Source organism: Ictidomys tridecemlineatus, chromosome 8 (assembly GCF_052094955.1).
Source record: "Ictidomys tridecemlineatus isolate mIctTri1 chromosome 8, mIctTri1.hap1, whole genome shotgun sequence".
Lineage (NCBI taxonomy): Eukaryota > Metazoa > Chordata > Mammalia > Rodentia > Sciuridae > Ictidomys > Ictidomys tridecemlineatus.
This window is the reverse complement of record NC_135484.1, coordinates 156,254,122-156,270,136: the sequence shown is the minus strand read 5'-3', so window position 1 is coordinate 156,270,136 and position 16,015 is coordinate 156,254,122. Positions and strand designations below refer to the sequence as shown.

General features: G+C 45.6%; 1 non-coding gene across 1 annotated transcript; it reads left to right on the top strand.

The window, feature by feature from the left end:
* The first annotated feature begins 10,376 nt into the window (after nucleotides 1-10,376).
* On the top strand, nucleotides 10,377-10,449 carry Trnav-cac (transfer RNA valine (anticodon CAC)). Its single transcript has one exon. It is a non-coding gene; the product is annotated as a tRNA-Val (tRNA).
* The last annotated feature ends 5,566 nt before the right edge of the window (nucleotides 10,450-16,015 follow it).

Genomic DNA, 16,015 nt, shown 5'->3' with positions numbered 1-16,015 from the left:
AAGACTAAACTATCGGTCCACCTCATTCATAGGTTGACGTTCTAACCACCCTGGGCTGAGAAAGTGACTGTTTTTGGAGACAGAGCTTTGAAAAGGCAGTTAAGTTAAATGAGGTCATCACAGTGGGTCTTAGGTTGGGCCTAATCCAATAGACTGGTGTCCCTGTAAGAAGAGTCGCTTAGGACACAGACACAGAAGAGAGTCCATGGGAAGATTCAGGCAGGAGTGGCTATTGCTCCTGCAGACCCAGGAGGGAAGCTGCAGAAGAAACCAACTCAGGCTGGGCAGGGCGAGCATGATGGTGCCTGTGATCTCAGCACTTTGCAGGTGAAGGCAGGAGGGTGGGCTGGGCCACAGTGAGACTTGTCTAAAAAAAAAAAAGGAAACCAAACCCCTGTTCCCTTGTTGACACTTTTCTTCCAGACTCTAGTCTCCATAAATGTGAGAAAATAAATCTTTATTGTCTAAATCACTCAGTCTGTGGTACTTTGTTTTGGCAGTGCTAGCAAATGCACAGCAAGGATCATCAGATAGATGGATAGATACAAAGGAAAAGAGATTTTTAAAAAATCAATTGTAAGAAACGAAAACTCCAGAAAACAAAACAACAACAACAACAACAAAAACTTTGTCATGTCATATGGTATATCATGTATGATTAATATCCTCAGACCTCACAATGAAAAGCAAAAATAATTTATCCAACAGCTAATGTTAGAATTCATTGATGAAAACTTTTCATAAAATAAAAAGAGAGTCTTTGGAAATAAAATCTATGTTAGCAGGAATTAATTTATGAAGCACATAAATGTAACTGAAAATAAAATATAGGAAAACTGAACATGGCAATTTTGAAGGAGTTGCAGGTGGCCCAGCCTGAAGATAAAGGACTTGGGGGAGAAGATGAGCCAGTCACCCTGGAATATCCATCGTGCAACACTCACAATGCACAAAGCCCATCGGTGATGGGGTCTCCTTGGCAGTCTTCAGTGTGTCCTAGATTGCTGAGAGCCACAGCCAGTCTGTATGGCCCTCAGCACTAGGTTGGACATGAAGCTACAGGGAGTGGCTCTGGGCACCTGGTCATTGTGTGGCCACCTGTACCAGTTATTGGTTTATGACTTCTCAGCTTCCAATTCATCTGCTTAGACTGCTCTTTTAAAAGGGATGTGAGCCCTTTATCTTTTTTATTGAGCCCATTTGATGGTGGAATTTTATAAGCTGAAGGAGCCACAGAAAATTTTCTTTCAGGTTTTAGCAGCTCTGCAGCCTCTTAGCCTCTCAACTCTCCCACTCCATTGTATAGACCTCCATAAAATTGGAAAAAAGAAATTGGATGTTCCTCCACCCATTCCTAACTATTTATTGGCCATCATGCATGATGAATATTGAAAGTCGCAGAAAGAACTAAGACGAGTTCCGAGGATCTTATGAAATAGAAAATAATGATTTCTGGCAACTGTTGGAGTTATCCTTGCAGATTCTCAAAAGGTAAAGTCATGGATGAAAGACATAATAATGATTGCAAAGGAAATCACTGACGATCACATTGTGTAGGGGAGGGTTATTTTCATCAGATGGAAAATTATGAATTTTTTGATGGCTGAGAAATAAGTTATGGAGCTATAGTCATGCTACTTGGGAAGTGGTTCTCATGCAAAGTGATTTTCACTTATTCTATTCTTTCCTTTTCTTCCTGAAAGACACCTTTTGAAATCACATCTACAAAGTAGCAAGAGGCTCTTATTTTCTACGACATATAACAACTTAATAATACAGGTGTCACCTAGAATAAAATTCCTCAAACAATATTCCACAAAACTAGAGTCAACACTTTTCAAAACCACAGAGTCTACAGACTGCGCCCCCTAAATTGCAATCCAGGATGTCTGTGCTACAGCTTGGTTCCAGCCATCCAACCCAGGGGTCCTCCTGGATAGAAGAAGAGAAGGGAAAGAAATTAATTAATGCAGCAGGGCAGGGGTGCGGTGGGAGGTGGCCCAGCGGTAGAGCAGTCGCCTACCACATGCGAGGCCCTGGGTTCAATCCTCAGCACCACATATAAGTAAATAAAATAAAGGTGTTGTGTTCAACTACAACTAACAAATATTAAAAACAAACAACAAAAAGAAACAAATTATGCGGAATTAACCATTTTTGAACACCAAAAATTCATTTTGGAGGAGAACATACACACTGAAGTAAAAAACAAAAATCCATGTTCTTCGGAATACGACAACGCCGTGGAGTTAGTTCCTAGGAGCTGCATCTTTGGCAGATTGACAGGACTTGATGGATGTTACGCGTCAGTAATCCCAGGAAGATGTGAGTTAACGCACACTTTTCATAGATAATTAAGTAATTTCCAGCACCACGTCCGGAGAGTAGAAATGGGGGCTTTGGTGAGTGGGTGGCTGTCTGCGCCTCCCGGGCGTGCGCTCCCTCCTGAGGCCGTCGGAGGCCGTCGAGGGTAGGGTTAGTGGGGAGCCCCTGGGGAGCCCAAGCCGTCCTTACAGACTCCTCTAGGTCTGGTTTTGTCTGGACCTTTCCTGGGTCCTGGCCTTTGGCCGGGAAGTCCCCACACCGACGGCAGCGGAACCCCGGCTCCAAGAGGAGGCCTGACAGGACGCGCCCTGGCCCACAGCTGCGCTTCCCAGATTCAGGATCTGTCCAGGCGGCGCCCTGCGCCTTTTCCTGGGTGGACGCTCGGGACAGACGCTGTGCAGGAGAGAGGCGGGGTGGGAGTCCAGCCCCTCGAGAGAAAAGTTGGTGAAGAAAAAAATCTCGATCCATTTTCATTGCTTTTTCTTTGACGCTTCCTTGATTTTTAAAAATCATACCATGCCATCCATAAACCACATACCATAAAATTGACACTGTGATTCATGGGTTTTCTTTCGTCCATCCTGAGTTGTGCAACCGTCATCATTATCTAATTTCTCAACGTTTCATCATACACTAAGCAGATTCTGTTCCCATTCCCTTCTTTCTCTAGCCATGACCACCTCTAATGCTGTGTCTCTAGATTTGCTTATCCTGGACATTTCGTATAAATAGAGTTATATACAGTGTGAAAATTATTTTGTTTAAAATTATTTTATTTTATCTTTTTTAAAAAAAATTTTAGTTGTCAACGGACCTTTAGCTTATTTATTTTTTTAATGTGGTGCTAAGAATCGAACGCCAGGGCCTCATACATGCTAGGCAAGTGCTCTACCACTGAGCCACAACCCCAGCCCCATTAACTTATTATTATTATTTTTTAAATGTGGTCTTTTCTGCCTGGCTTCACTTCTTTAGAACGATGCTTTCAGAGTTCATAGATATTGTATGATACCTCAGAACTTCATTCCTTTTGAAATACTTGCATTTGAGTTTACATCCCAAAGATTCTTTCAGTCAATCCATTTTCTCAGTATCATTAAAAAGAGGAAGATATTGGGGTTGGGGTTGTGGCTCAGTAGGAGACTGCTTGCCTTGCAAATGTGAGGCACTGAGTTTGATCCTCAGCAACACATAAAAATAAATAGACAAAACAAAGATATTGTGTCCATCTATAAGTAAAAAAATTTTAAAAAGAGGAAGATATAAATACAAAATTTCATAGTGATATTTTCTCAGTGAATGGATGGAAATAGAGAACATCATGCTAAATGAAATAAGACTCAGTAAACACACAGAAAGTACCAACCAAAAATAAATAAAGGAAGCCTGTAATCCCAGCAGCTCAGGAGGCTGAGAAGGGAGGATCGCCAGTTTAAAGCCAGCCTCAGTAATTAGCAAGGTGCTAATCAACTGAGTGAGACCCTGTTTCTAAGTAAAATATAGAAAAAGGGTAGGGATGTGGGTCAGTGGTTAAGTGCCCCTGAGTTCAATCCCTGTACCAACCAACCAACCAAATAAATAAAATAAATAAATAAAGGAGTAAAAGAAAGATTAGTAGAGCAGAGGAAGGAGAATAGGAGGGAGGAGTGGATGGAAAAGGGGAATTTCAAATTAAATTCCTTGCATATATGTAATTTTGTAAAAATGAACCCAACTACTATGTATAACCTAATACTGAAATTAAAAGAACTAGGAGGAGGGGGAGGGGGAGGAGGAGGAGGAGGAGATTATGATCCCCTACTTTTACCTCTGCTCAGGAAAAATAATGAAATCGCAGAAAAGAAGTACTTGGAGCATCCATGCAGAGTTACCAGAAAGTCAAGATGGCACTGTTGTGCAGGTCATGCAAAATAAAATCTGCCAAGAACCAGAACAGGTGAATTCCTCTCTGAAGAACTTCAAGAAGTCGTTTCTGTTATCACTTTGAACAATGTAAAAAGATATAATTTTTTTAAAGGGGTAAGCACAAAAAAAGACCGAGCCAGCAGGACTTAAATCTAAAATCTTCTGCTCCGTGGTCGGATGCATTATCCATTGAACTACTGGCCCTCAGCGAGTATGACCGAAGGTAATTATACGTTCTTCCTAAAGAAAGTAAGAACAGTTGCATCAGGATGAAAACAGAAACTAGTTGAAAAAAAAATCGTTTCAAGGGCTGGAGTTGTAGCTCAGTGGTAGAGCACTTACCTAGTCCGTGTGAGGCACTGGGTTTGATCCTCAGCACCACCTAGAAATAAATCAAGGTATTGTGAAGATTTGCAACTAAGAATACTTTTAAAAAATCATTTCAATTTGCAGAAGTTACATTCTTTCAACAAAGTTTGAGTTTGCACGTTACATCCCCTTAAAAAATTATATTTATGAAGGAATTTTCCGCTTTTGAATATCACTTATCTGATTGAGTGGTTGTCCTTTGCATTTTCATTGATTTGGTTTCTTCTGGTTTCTGTCGTTTATACTTGTGAAAATTTCATTAATTTAGGGAGTCAGTTCCTCTGCCCATTCATTAAGGAATTTTATTTTTCTTGTATATTTGTTGGATTGATACTGGGAATAGATCAATAATTAGTGATCCAGACTTTAAACTTTTAAAGAAAGTGAAATAAAATACAATCAAGGTATCAATCATGTTTTCCATCTCACTCTCGAAAGAATCATAACTTTCGAGAAAATAATTTCAGTCTCTAGGCAGCAGAAAAGACCTTCCGAAACACCTCCCCACATGCAAATTAGGCAAACGGGCAAGAATTCAAAAAAGGTGAATATCTTAAGAACCGAATTCGGTCAGCAATTTAGAAGCTCGAAATGGAGACAGTTGTGCAGTTAGAGAATGCCAGACGTCATCAGAAAACCAGGCTAAGCCTACTTCAGGGCTGGACACAGGCAGAGGAATAAAGCAGCGTGGTCCGCGGCGTCCTGGGGCGGGGCGCTGGTCCCGCACCCCGCCTGCACCCCGCCCGCACCCCGCCCGCACCCCGCCCGGCCCGGCCGCGCGTCCCGCCTTGGCCGCTTGCCAGCGAGGTTTCCTAGGAGCGCTGGCAACCCGCACCTACACTCCGAAACCCTGACCGTTCGGGCTCCCCGGCAGCCCGCTTGTTTTTGTACTCGGGAGCTCCTAGAGGAAGCGTCCAGCTCTACCATCAGCAGCGCGCGGAGTTTTGTTCTGGATATTTTATTTAAAAATGAATCCGAGGGCTCTGCTGCTGCTCCGCGTTTAGCAGTTGCACACGCGCCCCCAAAAGCGGAGTCCAGACTGGGAGCCCCACGCCCTTCCTTAGTTACCAAAGGCGCGTCCTCAGGATCCTGTCCACAGTACGGATCCTGTCCACAGTGCGGATACTGGTCCACAGTCCGGATACTGGTCCACAGTCCGGATCCTGTCCACAGTCTGGATCCTGTCCACAGTCTGGATCCTGTCCACAGTACGGATCCTGGTCCACAGTACGGATCCTGTCCACAGTCTGGATCCTGTCCACAGTCTGGATCCTGTCCACAGTAGGATCCTGTCCACAGTGCGGATCCTGGTCCACAGTCCGGATCCTGACCACAGTCTGGATCCTGTCCACAGTCTGGATCCTGTCCACAGTCTGGATCCTGTCCACAGTACGGATCCTGGTCCACAGTAGGGATCCTGGTCCACAGTCCGGATCCTGGTCCACAGTCCGGATCCTGGTCCACAGTCCGGATCCTGTCCACAGTCCGGATCCTGGTCCACAGTACGGATCCTGTCCACAGTAGGATCCTGTCCACAGTAGGATCCTGGTCCACAGAACGGATCCTGTCCACAGTACGGATCCTGTCCACAGTACGGATATGGTCCACAGTCCGGATCCTGGTCCACAGTACGGATCCTGTCCACAGTAGGATCCTGTCCACAGTAGGATCCTGGTCCACAGTACGGATCCTGGTCCACAGTACGGATCCTGGTCCACAGTACGGATCCTGGTCCACAGTATGGATCGTGTCCACAGTTCGGATTCTGGTCCACAGTACGGATCCTGGTCCACAGTATGGTCCACAGTACGGATTCTGGTCCACAGTACAGATCCTGGTCCACAGTACGGATCCTGTCCACAGTACGGATCCGGTCCACAGTACGGATCCTGGTCCACAGTGGAGGAAGAGCGACACCGAGGAGCGCTGTGGCAGGATATGGGCCTGCGCGGGAAGCCTTAACCACTCGGTCACCGCAGCCTAGGGTTAGGGTTAGCACCTACACATTGGAAACACGGATTGCAGAAGGCCCTGGCTGGACTCTGTCAATCAATGTTTGGCATGTTTAATTTCAGCAATTCACAAAAAGTACTCCTCAAACCCCTTCATCAGACCCGTCCACTCAACCCCTTCCCAGCCTTATGCTTGACCTCCCCCTCTCCAGGCTCTTTGCTGCTAAATCTCACCTTTTTGACAAAGACAGCAATAGTCCGGTATTACAAGAATCTCTGATCCATGCGCTACCCCCGCGCCGCCCATCCACCCACCTTGGTTTTCTGAATTGCCTGTATTCATCTCATAGTTGTAACAGGGAATGAAATGTGACCAATGTTCTATTCAATTGTGCTCTTCACAGATAATGCATCGTGCATTGCTGCTATGGAGAACAAGTTTTCAAATGCGCATGCCCTTTGAAGCAGCTTTTCCACCAATGTGCAACGTATACTTGCACACATGAGAGATTTTGTGGTGTTGAAGCTTATTCTCTGTACCATCATTTAAAATTGTGAGATTGGGAGAAACTCAAGTAATTCGGGTTTTATTAAATAAGTGTTTTTAAACTTATGATTTAACTGAATAGGTCAGGATTATATGATTAGATAAATTATGGCACAACCACATAGTGAAGTATTGTGCATATTTAAAAGGGAACAAGAAAGAGCATTATGTATGCAGACGTTTGAAAAAAAAAGTTTGGAGTAATGTGCACCAATGGGAAACAGATTTGTGTTAGATTGCATATGTATTTTACAAAGTATCTTTTCAAGAATATGTGATTGATGAACACAGACACTCAGAAGATGGCTTCTTGGAGGCTTTGGCAATCTTTCAGACTCCAGTGATAACCAAGACTGCACTGTGGGGCTGCACCTCCCAACCCAAATTTCAGTTCAGAACCATTCCTTTTTAAAGCACTTTAATAGTTTGCTTCACTACCACTGACTGCTGTGAAAAGTGTAGGAAGAAAGCTGTTTTTCTGAAGAAAAAGAGGAAGTAAAGATGAAAGAAAAGAGAGAAGGAAAGGAGGGGGGGAAAAGAAAACAAAACCAAATGAGACAGTCAGGGACACTGCAATATACCACTAAAGATCTCTGAACCAAAGTATTCTGATTAGTGCTTTTGTTTACTTTGTTAAACAGGCTAGCATTAGCCAATGTGCACTGCCTAACAGGATACCCTCTTAATTAGGATGCCTAATGGGCTACTTAACAACAGTTCTGGGGGGTTCCATGATGGAGGATGCAGTTGATTTCTGGGGACCTCCTTTTCCGGCTTGTGAACAGCTGCTTTCTCACTGTGTCTTCCTGTGATCTTCCCTCTGTGTATACAGAGAGAATGATCTCTGTATTAGGTTCCTCTTCCTATAAGGACACCAGCCCTACTGGGCTAGAGCCCCATTGTGTGGCTTCCTTTAACTTTAATTACTGCCCATCTCACATCAGAATTAACCAGGGCGTTAACATCGTGAATTAGGGGAGAGAGGGTTCAGTCCATAATGACATGCAACTCGTCTTTGAGGATTTGCTGCTAACACTGGGCTCCTGTTGTCTGGGTTCCAGTCATCACCCTTGTGCTTAGTGATTCCAGTTCAATGGTAATTTGTAGCATATGGGGAGGGTCCACCATTGAGCACTGTAAGGCTGCTGGGAATCTTCTCATGAATTTATTTCTCTTGACTTTGGTAAAAAGGCTTTCTGGAAAAGCCCAGAGTGCATGAGGTCTTAGGTATTGCTCCATAACCCCATTCAGCATTTCAGTCTTCCTTAACCTTCAGATAAAGTACACCAAGTACAAGGCTCTAAAGTACACCAAGGAAGTACTGATATTTCAACCTCATTTATTTGGACTCACCCTGGCTTTGAAGGGTGCATAACATCAAACCACTAGCCAGAAAAACCTAGAGCTGTTTTCAGCTGCATGAGCTATAACCCTGAATAAGGTATCTCTGCCTAGAAGCCCAATATCAACACATCAAATCTGACGCAATATTTAAAATCTTTTCATCTTGATCCCATACCCTTAAGATCCATTCCTATTAAGGTCTCGGTCAGGGTTCTGTCAATATAGACTGACAAAACTATGCAATTCTTTGTGTATATACCATACCTTCTCAAGGGTACAGTCTGTGTCTGCCCTACGGGGTCTCAAGTTCAAGAAGAGGTGTTAGCTATAGATACTGCAGGATATCAGCAGAGCCTCACAAGACCATCGCCTTAGAGGCCATTGCAGATTAGTCAGGCAAGAGGTCTAAATTCTTGGATTATGGAGAAGTGATGATCCCACCAGTTAGCACAAAGGCATGTAGACTAATTTTTGTAAATACGATTGAGGAAGATAACATTTCTCACCTTCCCTTCTGTTTTCATTCCAGAAAAAAAAGGAAAAGTCTTCATGCTCCTATTTCAAGAAAATCTCAACATAGTCTCTTGTCACTAAAGTGTCATGCAGTTTTCCTCCTTTCCTTGATTACTAGCCCACTTTTGTCCATCCCCAGCATCGGAAGAAGTGTCTTTCCTCATCCATTGCTGGGTTGGTGGCTGAGGCCTCGAAAGCAAGACAGACCAGCAAGAGAAAAAAACGCCAATTTATTAAGATTATGTGCCACGGTGCCTTCCTAAGGACAGGAATACTTGAAGAAACAGGTAACCCTGTGTATTTATGCTAGGTTTGAAGAAGAGGTAGATAAATATGGAGAACAACTATGAAGAAATCTGGATAATATGACCTAGTGGCAATAAATGGGGGCAGGGTGCTTGCAGGATCTGAGTGTTCACTGTCTCCCCTGCTCCTCTCCTTAGGGTGCAGGGAAGGCACCCTTGGAGTAAGGGTCTTGAGACCTGGTTAGGGAGAATGGGTGGCGGAGGTGGGAATGACCTTCCTACTTTATGGTTTTCCCAAATGTCAGAGTGCCATCCTTTGGGGTGGCATGCCCTAAACCACATCACCCTGCAGTGGGAATTAATACTCTATAAGGGTCGATCATTTTATAGCAGTAAGTTCAGAAAACTATTCTGAGTCTGAGCCTCATCAAGAGTGACTGTGGCCAGTTACATCTAAAAAGCAGATATTGTCAATTAGGTTGGCAAATACTTATTATTATTACTATTATTTGCTTTAACTTCATATTTAGTGTACATCTGGGCTCGTGCTAGAAACTTCTTGAGATCAGGAGTGAGGTTACTTATAACCCTTTTAAAACATTCTTGTCTGCGCCAGCTATAAGTTAGGGCAATAACGCAACAGGATGATGTTACCGTGACTTTATAAGGAAGCCTCACTGCTAGACACTGGGTCTTGAGCGCAGAGGCTGCGTCTTCTTGGCTCTGCTGCGGGATCTGGCCTTGCGCTTCCCGGTGTCTGCGGAAAGCTGGGCTCTCCATGGAGCCAGGTGGCTACTGCTGGCCAATCAACTGCACAGGGAACACCGAGGGCAGCTGCGGCACTTTTCATCTCTGGCCCTCTCCCGGGCTCAGAAGTCTGCTTTACTGTTTTCGGAGTCATTTTCTGCCTCCAAGAGGCGAGCATCACAGCGCTGTGCCCGCGGTCACCTGTGCAGACAGCACGGGGGATCTGGAAAGCAATCCACAGACCGTCACTCTTCCCGCATTTGGGACCCAGGGCGGAGGCTCTGCTCGGCCCGGAGTTATTATCATTGATAAATAGAAAAGAAGGAGGGAAGCCACCAGAGTGACCCTAGGGGCAGACCCCCGCTGAGTGCGCTGGAGCCCCAGGGAGAGCATGTCAATTACGCATGGGAGGAAGGGCCGCCAGCAGCCGTTTCCGTAGTGTAGTGGTTATCACGTTCGCCTCACACGCGAAAGGTCCCCGGTTCGAAACCGGGCGGGAACAGGGTGCCTGCAGCCTAGCTTTTAGTTACGGGGATCCTTCCTCGCCCCTTAGGTCTTCTCTCAAACAAGAATGGAACCGGTTAGACGTGTCAAAAGTAATCAATAATATGTGAACATGTAGAGGTGTTTCTGTGCTCCAATATGGAAACCTTGAAACTATGGAATGCGGATAGTTGTTTTGTACCTATATTATTTTGTGTTTATTCTTAAGATATTTAACCTAAAGTTTTTTTTAAAAAGAATAATAGGAAGATTGATTGGATTACCTGTATTTAATAAGCAGTAACAATGGCTTGTTTCTTCTGTCTCATGGTACACTACAATTTTTTCTTTTTTTCTTTTTTTAGTTGTTTTCTCTTCCCATCATATTTCTGAATTGCTTGCAGAATTTAGGAACTTCTTTCTTTTTAAAAAATTTCTTTTGTAGAATCACACAACTCCTCCCACCTCCCTCTGGTTAGGGAAGCACCTGCCCTAAACTACATCCAGCCTTCTCTTCAAGGTACTGCAAGTACAGTCAGGCAAGACTTTCCCTGACATGTAGCTGTGCTTGATCAAGTCCACATTTCACTCCTTTTGGGTGTCCATTTATGTGATGACGTCAAACTGTATATTTTTTCAATAAAAGATGCACATCTCTGAGTGTTCCAACCTTGTCTAGAAACTATAGGATAAAAACATCCACAAGTTTGGATGGTAAATTTACATGTGAGTTAGACTCAGTCATGGTGCCGAGGCACTGTGTGTGGGTGAACATTATTCTGGATGTTTCTGTGAGAGTGCCTTTGGATGAAATTTATATTTACACTGAATGAAGCTGATTACCTGTCATAACGTGTGGGATTCCTGAAGTCAGCTAGGTAGAAGAAAAGGCAGACCTCCTCCAGCAAGAGGCAACTCTGCCAGCAGGTTGTATTTGGATTCGAGCTCAACCCTTTCCTGAGTCTCCAGCCTGCTGGGCTTTCTTGTCAGATTCTGGATTTGCCAAAGCTCACTTAAAAAAAAAAAAAAAAAAAAGGATTCAGGGACACCTGCTACACCCTGGCATGGGACACTATTTGGAACGGTTGCAGCAGCTAAGGCACCCCTGCCACAGAGTATTCCTGTGTGGCAGACACTGGGCTCAACTCTGGACACAACGTTGGCAAGTGGGAACTCACAGCCAGTGTGGTGTGGTGGCTAGTGAACAGAAGACCACCAAGAGGAGCATCAGGGATGAGATGGTCCAGGTGATGGACACCACCTGGGGATGGTGCAGCATGCAGAACCTGATGAGCTACTGGGTTATCAGATACTGAGGGTGGAGGCTTTCTGCTCACTAGACTTGGCAGGTGCATTACTAAAACTGGAATTTATGAGCAAGTGCACAGATAGGCCCAGGAGAAGCTGCAGGAGCTTCACTAGAGTTTGGACAAGCAAACAGTCTTCATCACCCTCCTCAACTGTGTGAGCCAGTTCCTTAAAACAAAGTCCTTCTGTGTTTGCACACATGCTTGCACACATGGTTGTGTTTCTGGGGAGCCCTGACCAGTGCAACTCTTGTTACTTGACACTGTTTGACTCTGTAAGACATAGCAAACAACACCTACTGAAATTTCAACAGCACCATTGCAATGCAGGTGGTTTTCAAAGAAATCTTTGTCCTTGGGTCTTTGAGAATGAGGAGCATTGTGGTGTCACAGGATAGTTGAAAATGACAGGGCAGGGGAGTCTCTAGGGGTGGTGGGTGACACCCTGTCCTTCTCTGTCTTCAACTTGGCAGCCTTTGTGGAAAGCAGCTCAGGAAAAGTCCTGCCAGTGGGATCTAGGACCAGACCTGTGGATCTAGACCAGACGTGAAGACCACTTTCATTCCATGAAGTCATACCTAGGAGAGGCTTTCTGTTTCCTTCCCTTCAGCTGGCTCCAATTTCCCAGAGTGGTTCAAAATAGAACATCCCAATTATTGGCTTTTCACAATGTGCTGACAGCTTTTCTTGGCAACTGGTGGTCCCACAGGGGAGAGCTTCAAGGTCATGGCTTTTTTTTTTTTTTGAAGAAAAATTGTCATGAAAGAAACACTAAAAGGAAAGCACAGTGTCCCTGGTGAACAATGAGAGTGATCAACAAGGATCTTGGTTTCTTCTGACCTCAGGAGAAAATCTAGACCACCTCGATGGTGTTGTGCAGTGTCTGGAAGGGTGACAGAAGGCCTGCACATAATTAAGGAAATAATGAGCCTTTGTTGATGAGGACTTTGACAACATCATGCTACTGGAATAAATCAGAGTGATTTTTAGTGATTTTAGATCAGTTGGTGACCTCACCTGAGAAGCAGATGGAGAAATCTTTGAATATTTCCAAGGAAGATTATCTGAAGAAATAGAAAAAAATAAAGGCACAAAAGAGGCCAAAACCATTGGAAGTGGTGAAAGACCTACTTGAGGCAGATAAGAAATGTCTAAAAACCGTGCTGCTACTGAAAATTGAATCCAGCGATCACAGGTGAGGATGGGAGATGAGATTCTTAGCATCTGAACCGATGAGGAGTTGTGACCTCCTCTGGGACCCAAGGATGGGAGGAGCCCTCTGCTAGGTCTGCACTGGGAGAAACTCTTTGACACGGACAATGTACTTGGATGATAGAAGAATGCATGTCAGTTTCAGTCATCCCATTGCCAAAGTTATGGGGGAAAGGAACAGGTGGGAAGCTCAGCAAGAGCGATTTCAGTGTGTGAGAAGAAATAGGGTGAACTGGTTCTGGAAGTCAAAGTCCACACAAAGTTACAGTCATTAAAGTAACAGTCATCTAAAGTCATTAGATGAGCAGACAGAAGATTCAAAATCAAGTCACTCACATGCAAATTAAAACACAAGACGCAATCCATTGCTGCTGTGAAAACCAAAACAAAACCAAGGATGACGACTTGAAGACTAACTGCCAATCAAAAACACTAACTGGGCTGTCCACCAGGAGAAGGGTTTTGGGCTCCGTGAAGAAAGCTGCTGGGGTGGGGGTGGGGCAGAGGGGGCAGGGGAGAGAGGGAGAGAACACATGGTTTTCAAAGCCTGAGTGGAAGCTGATTCCTCAAGGGATGACCATCATAAAGCCAGTCCCCATTGTTAAAACATAAACTGGGCGTGGTAGTGCATGCCTATAATCCCAGTGGCTTGGGAGGCTGAGGCAGGAGAATCACATGTTTAAGGCCAGCCTCAGCCACTCAGTGAGGCCCTAAGCAATTTAGCAAGATCTGGTCTCAAAGTAAAAACTTAAAAGGGCTGGGGATGTGGCTCAGTGGTTTAAAAGGTCTTGGTTCAACCCCTAGTAAAACAGCAAAAATAACAACAAACAACTTAGGCACTGTAAAGATTTAATCTGAGCAGACCACTATGGCATCTGGCAACACCAGATGAGGGGGCCACAGGAGGAATTATTGCCGCAGTCCAGTCCAGCTGCAGCAAAATAACGGTGTGTGTGTGTGTGTGTGTGTGTGTGTGTGACGAACAACTTGTGTACATTGATACAGCAGGAGTAGGAGCCCTTTATTATAGGACAACAGAGGTATTTATACATTCCACACAGCTTATCTTAATTAGAATAAACTAGATACAGCAGTCAACCAATAAGGAATCTCCACACTTAATGGCTCAAACCACTCCCTCTGGCAATATGCCAGGCGCCATCCAGACTTGTTTACAGACTCTAACAAACTATAGGTGTTCAGGGAGCAAGACACAGAAAAGGCATTTGACTGATACTAGTTTAATACCCCTAGTTAGAGGCCAGTTTGGTGGTTTCTGATTGGTGAGTCTTAATTTTAGTAAACTTAATTTACTGTTTACAGTGAACTTCAGTTTGTGTAGGAACCCAAGGTATGGGAAAGTCTCACCCTACTAACCACCCAATTAACAAGGCAACAACCAACACTACAAGAGAGAGATACCAAGATATTTGCTCTTATGTAAGAGTACCAAAAAAAAAAAAGTACAGGTTTCTGAGTTTTATAGAAATGGTATAATGCTAATGTTAACAAATTGAATCAAAGGCAATTGAATATGTTTATTGCTCTTAGTAATAATAACTGATTTCACTGGTGATACACAAATATAACTAAATATAGGATATGAATAAATATGCTTACAAGTAAACACTAATACATTACCTTGTAATACAATCATACGTAAGTTTTATAGGTGCAATCCGTCTGCTAGTAAAAACATGCAGATAAAATGATAAATATAGGAATGAAAACCTGTCAAGGTTTCTGGGAAGATGGTATCGATGTCCCTGTCCTTATCCTCCTTACTGGAATAAACCCCCTGGATGTCATATGTAGGATGGACATAAGAAGACCCCCGAAAGGTGGAGAGTGAAGTGCGCCCTGTTACTTTGGACCATGGCTCAAGTGGACCTCAGAGCAAACCCGGAAGTGACCAGGCGGCGGAAGGGGCGGGGTTTCCGCTGTCCCTGGGGAGGGCACGTCTGACCTGAAGGCCTTGCTAACTCCCAGTGGCTGCCAGCGTGCTGGGGACCAAGCCTTGAACACAAGGACCTGGGGACATTTAAAATGCAAACTGGAGCACCAGGGAAACCAAGAGAGGTCAGCCTAGGGCAGTTTGTGTTTGCACTGTCGGGTGGAGAGCCACCCGGAGCCCCAGCAGGGATTCCCGACGAGAGATGTAGACAAAAACAGCCTGGGCCAGGAGAGCGGAGGCCGCCCAGCGCCGACAGTGGGCCCGGCTGAGGGGCAGAAAGGGTCTCAGAGCTGAGCCGCAGGAGGGGCAGGCGCACGCAGGGGGAGGAGGGAGGGCAGTGAGCACTAGGGAGAGGGAGAACGGAGGGAAGGAGTAAACGGTGCTCAAATAAAAGGCGCGAGCTCACCCCTTTTTAAAAAATAGCAATTTACACATTTCTTGGCGGAAAGGGTGACCTGGCTGATCAAGATACAGGGCTCCTTTCTCTAAAAGAAGGGAGAGCGGAAGAGGAGCAGGGGTCCTGCCAGCATTCACGGGGTCTCAACTTCAGAAGAAACGGGGGAGAAACACGGACACTGCGCGCGGCTGGAGATGCGCAGGGCCGCAGGGCGCGGGGTGCTGCCCGCCTCTCCGGGGTGGGCTCCGCCAGCGGGAGGGTCCGGCGGGCGCGGGGCTCGCCCGGGCGCAGGCTCGCGCCGCGTCCTGCCCGCCAGCTCCCGCGCCGGCCGCCGACCCGCGTCTTCCGACCCCTGCGACTGTCCGGGTGCTGGGCGCCACGGCCTCCAGCGGCCTCGTGGCTGGCGCGACTCTCGCCTTTTCGAGCGCGGGACGAGAGCTGCGGCTCTTCCGGGTGCGCCCTGAGGCCCCGGCCGCGGCGTTCCGTACGCCCCGGCGTCTCCGTGCGTCGCCACCCGGCGACAGCGCCAGGCGGAGCCCGCGCCGAGCTGCCTACGGAAAACGCGCAGCGGAGGGGTCGCCGCGCACAGGGCCCAGCCTCCCAGAGCGAGCAGTTCTCTCTGGTTGGGGCGGAGTCCTTCCCTCTTCCTTTTTAAATAATAAATAATAAGAGAGAGCGGAACTCATTCTTCGCAGAAGAAAAACGCCCCGGACAT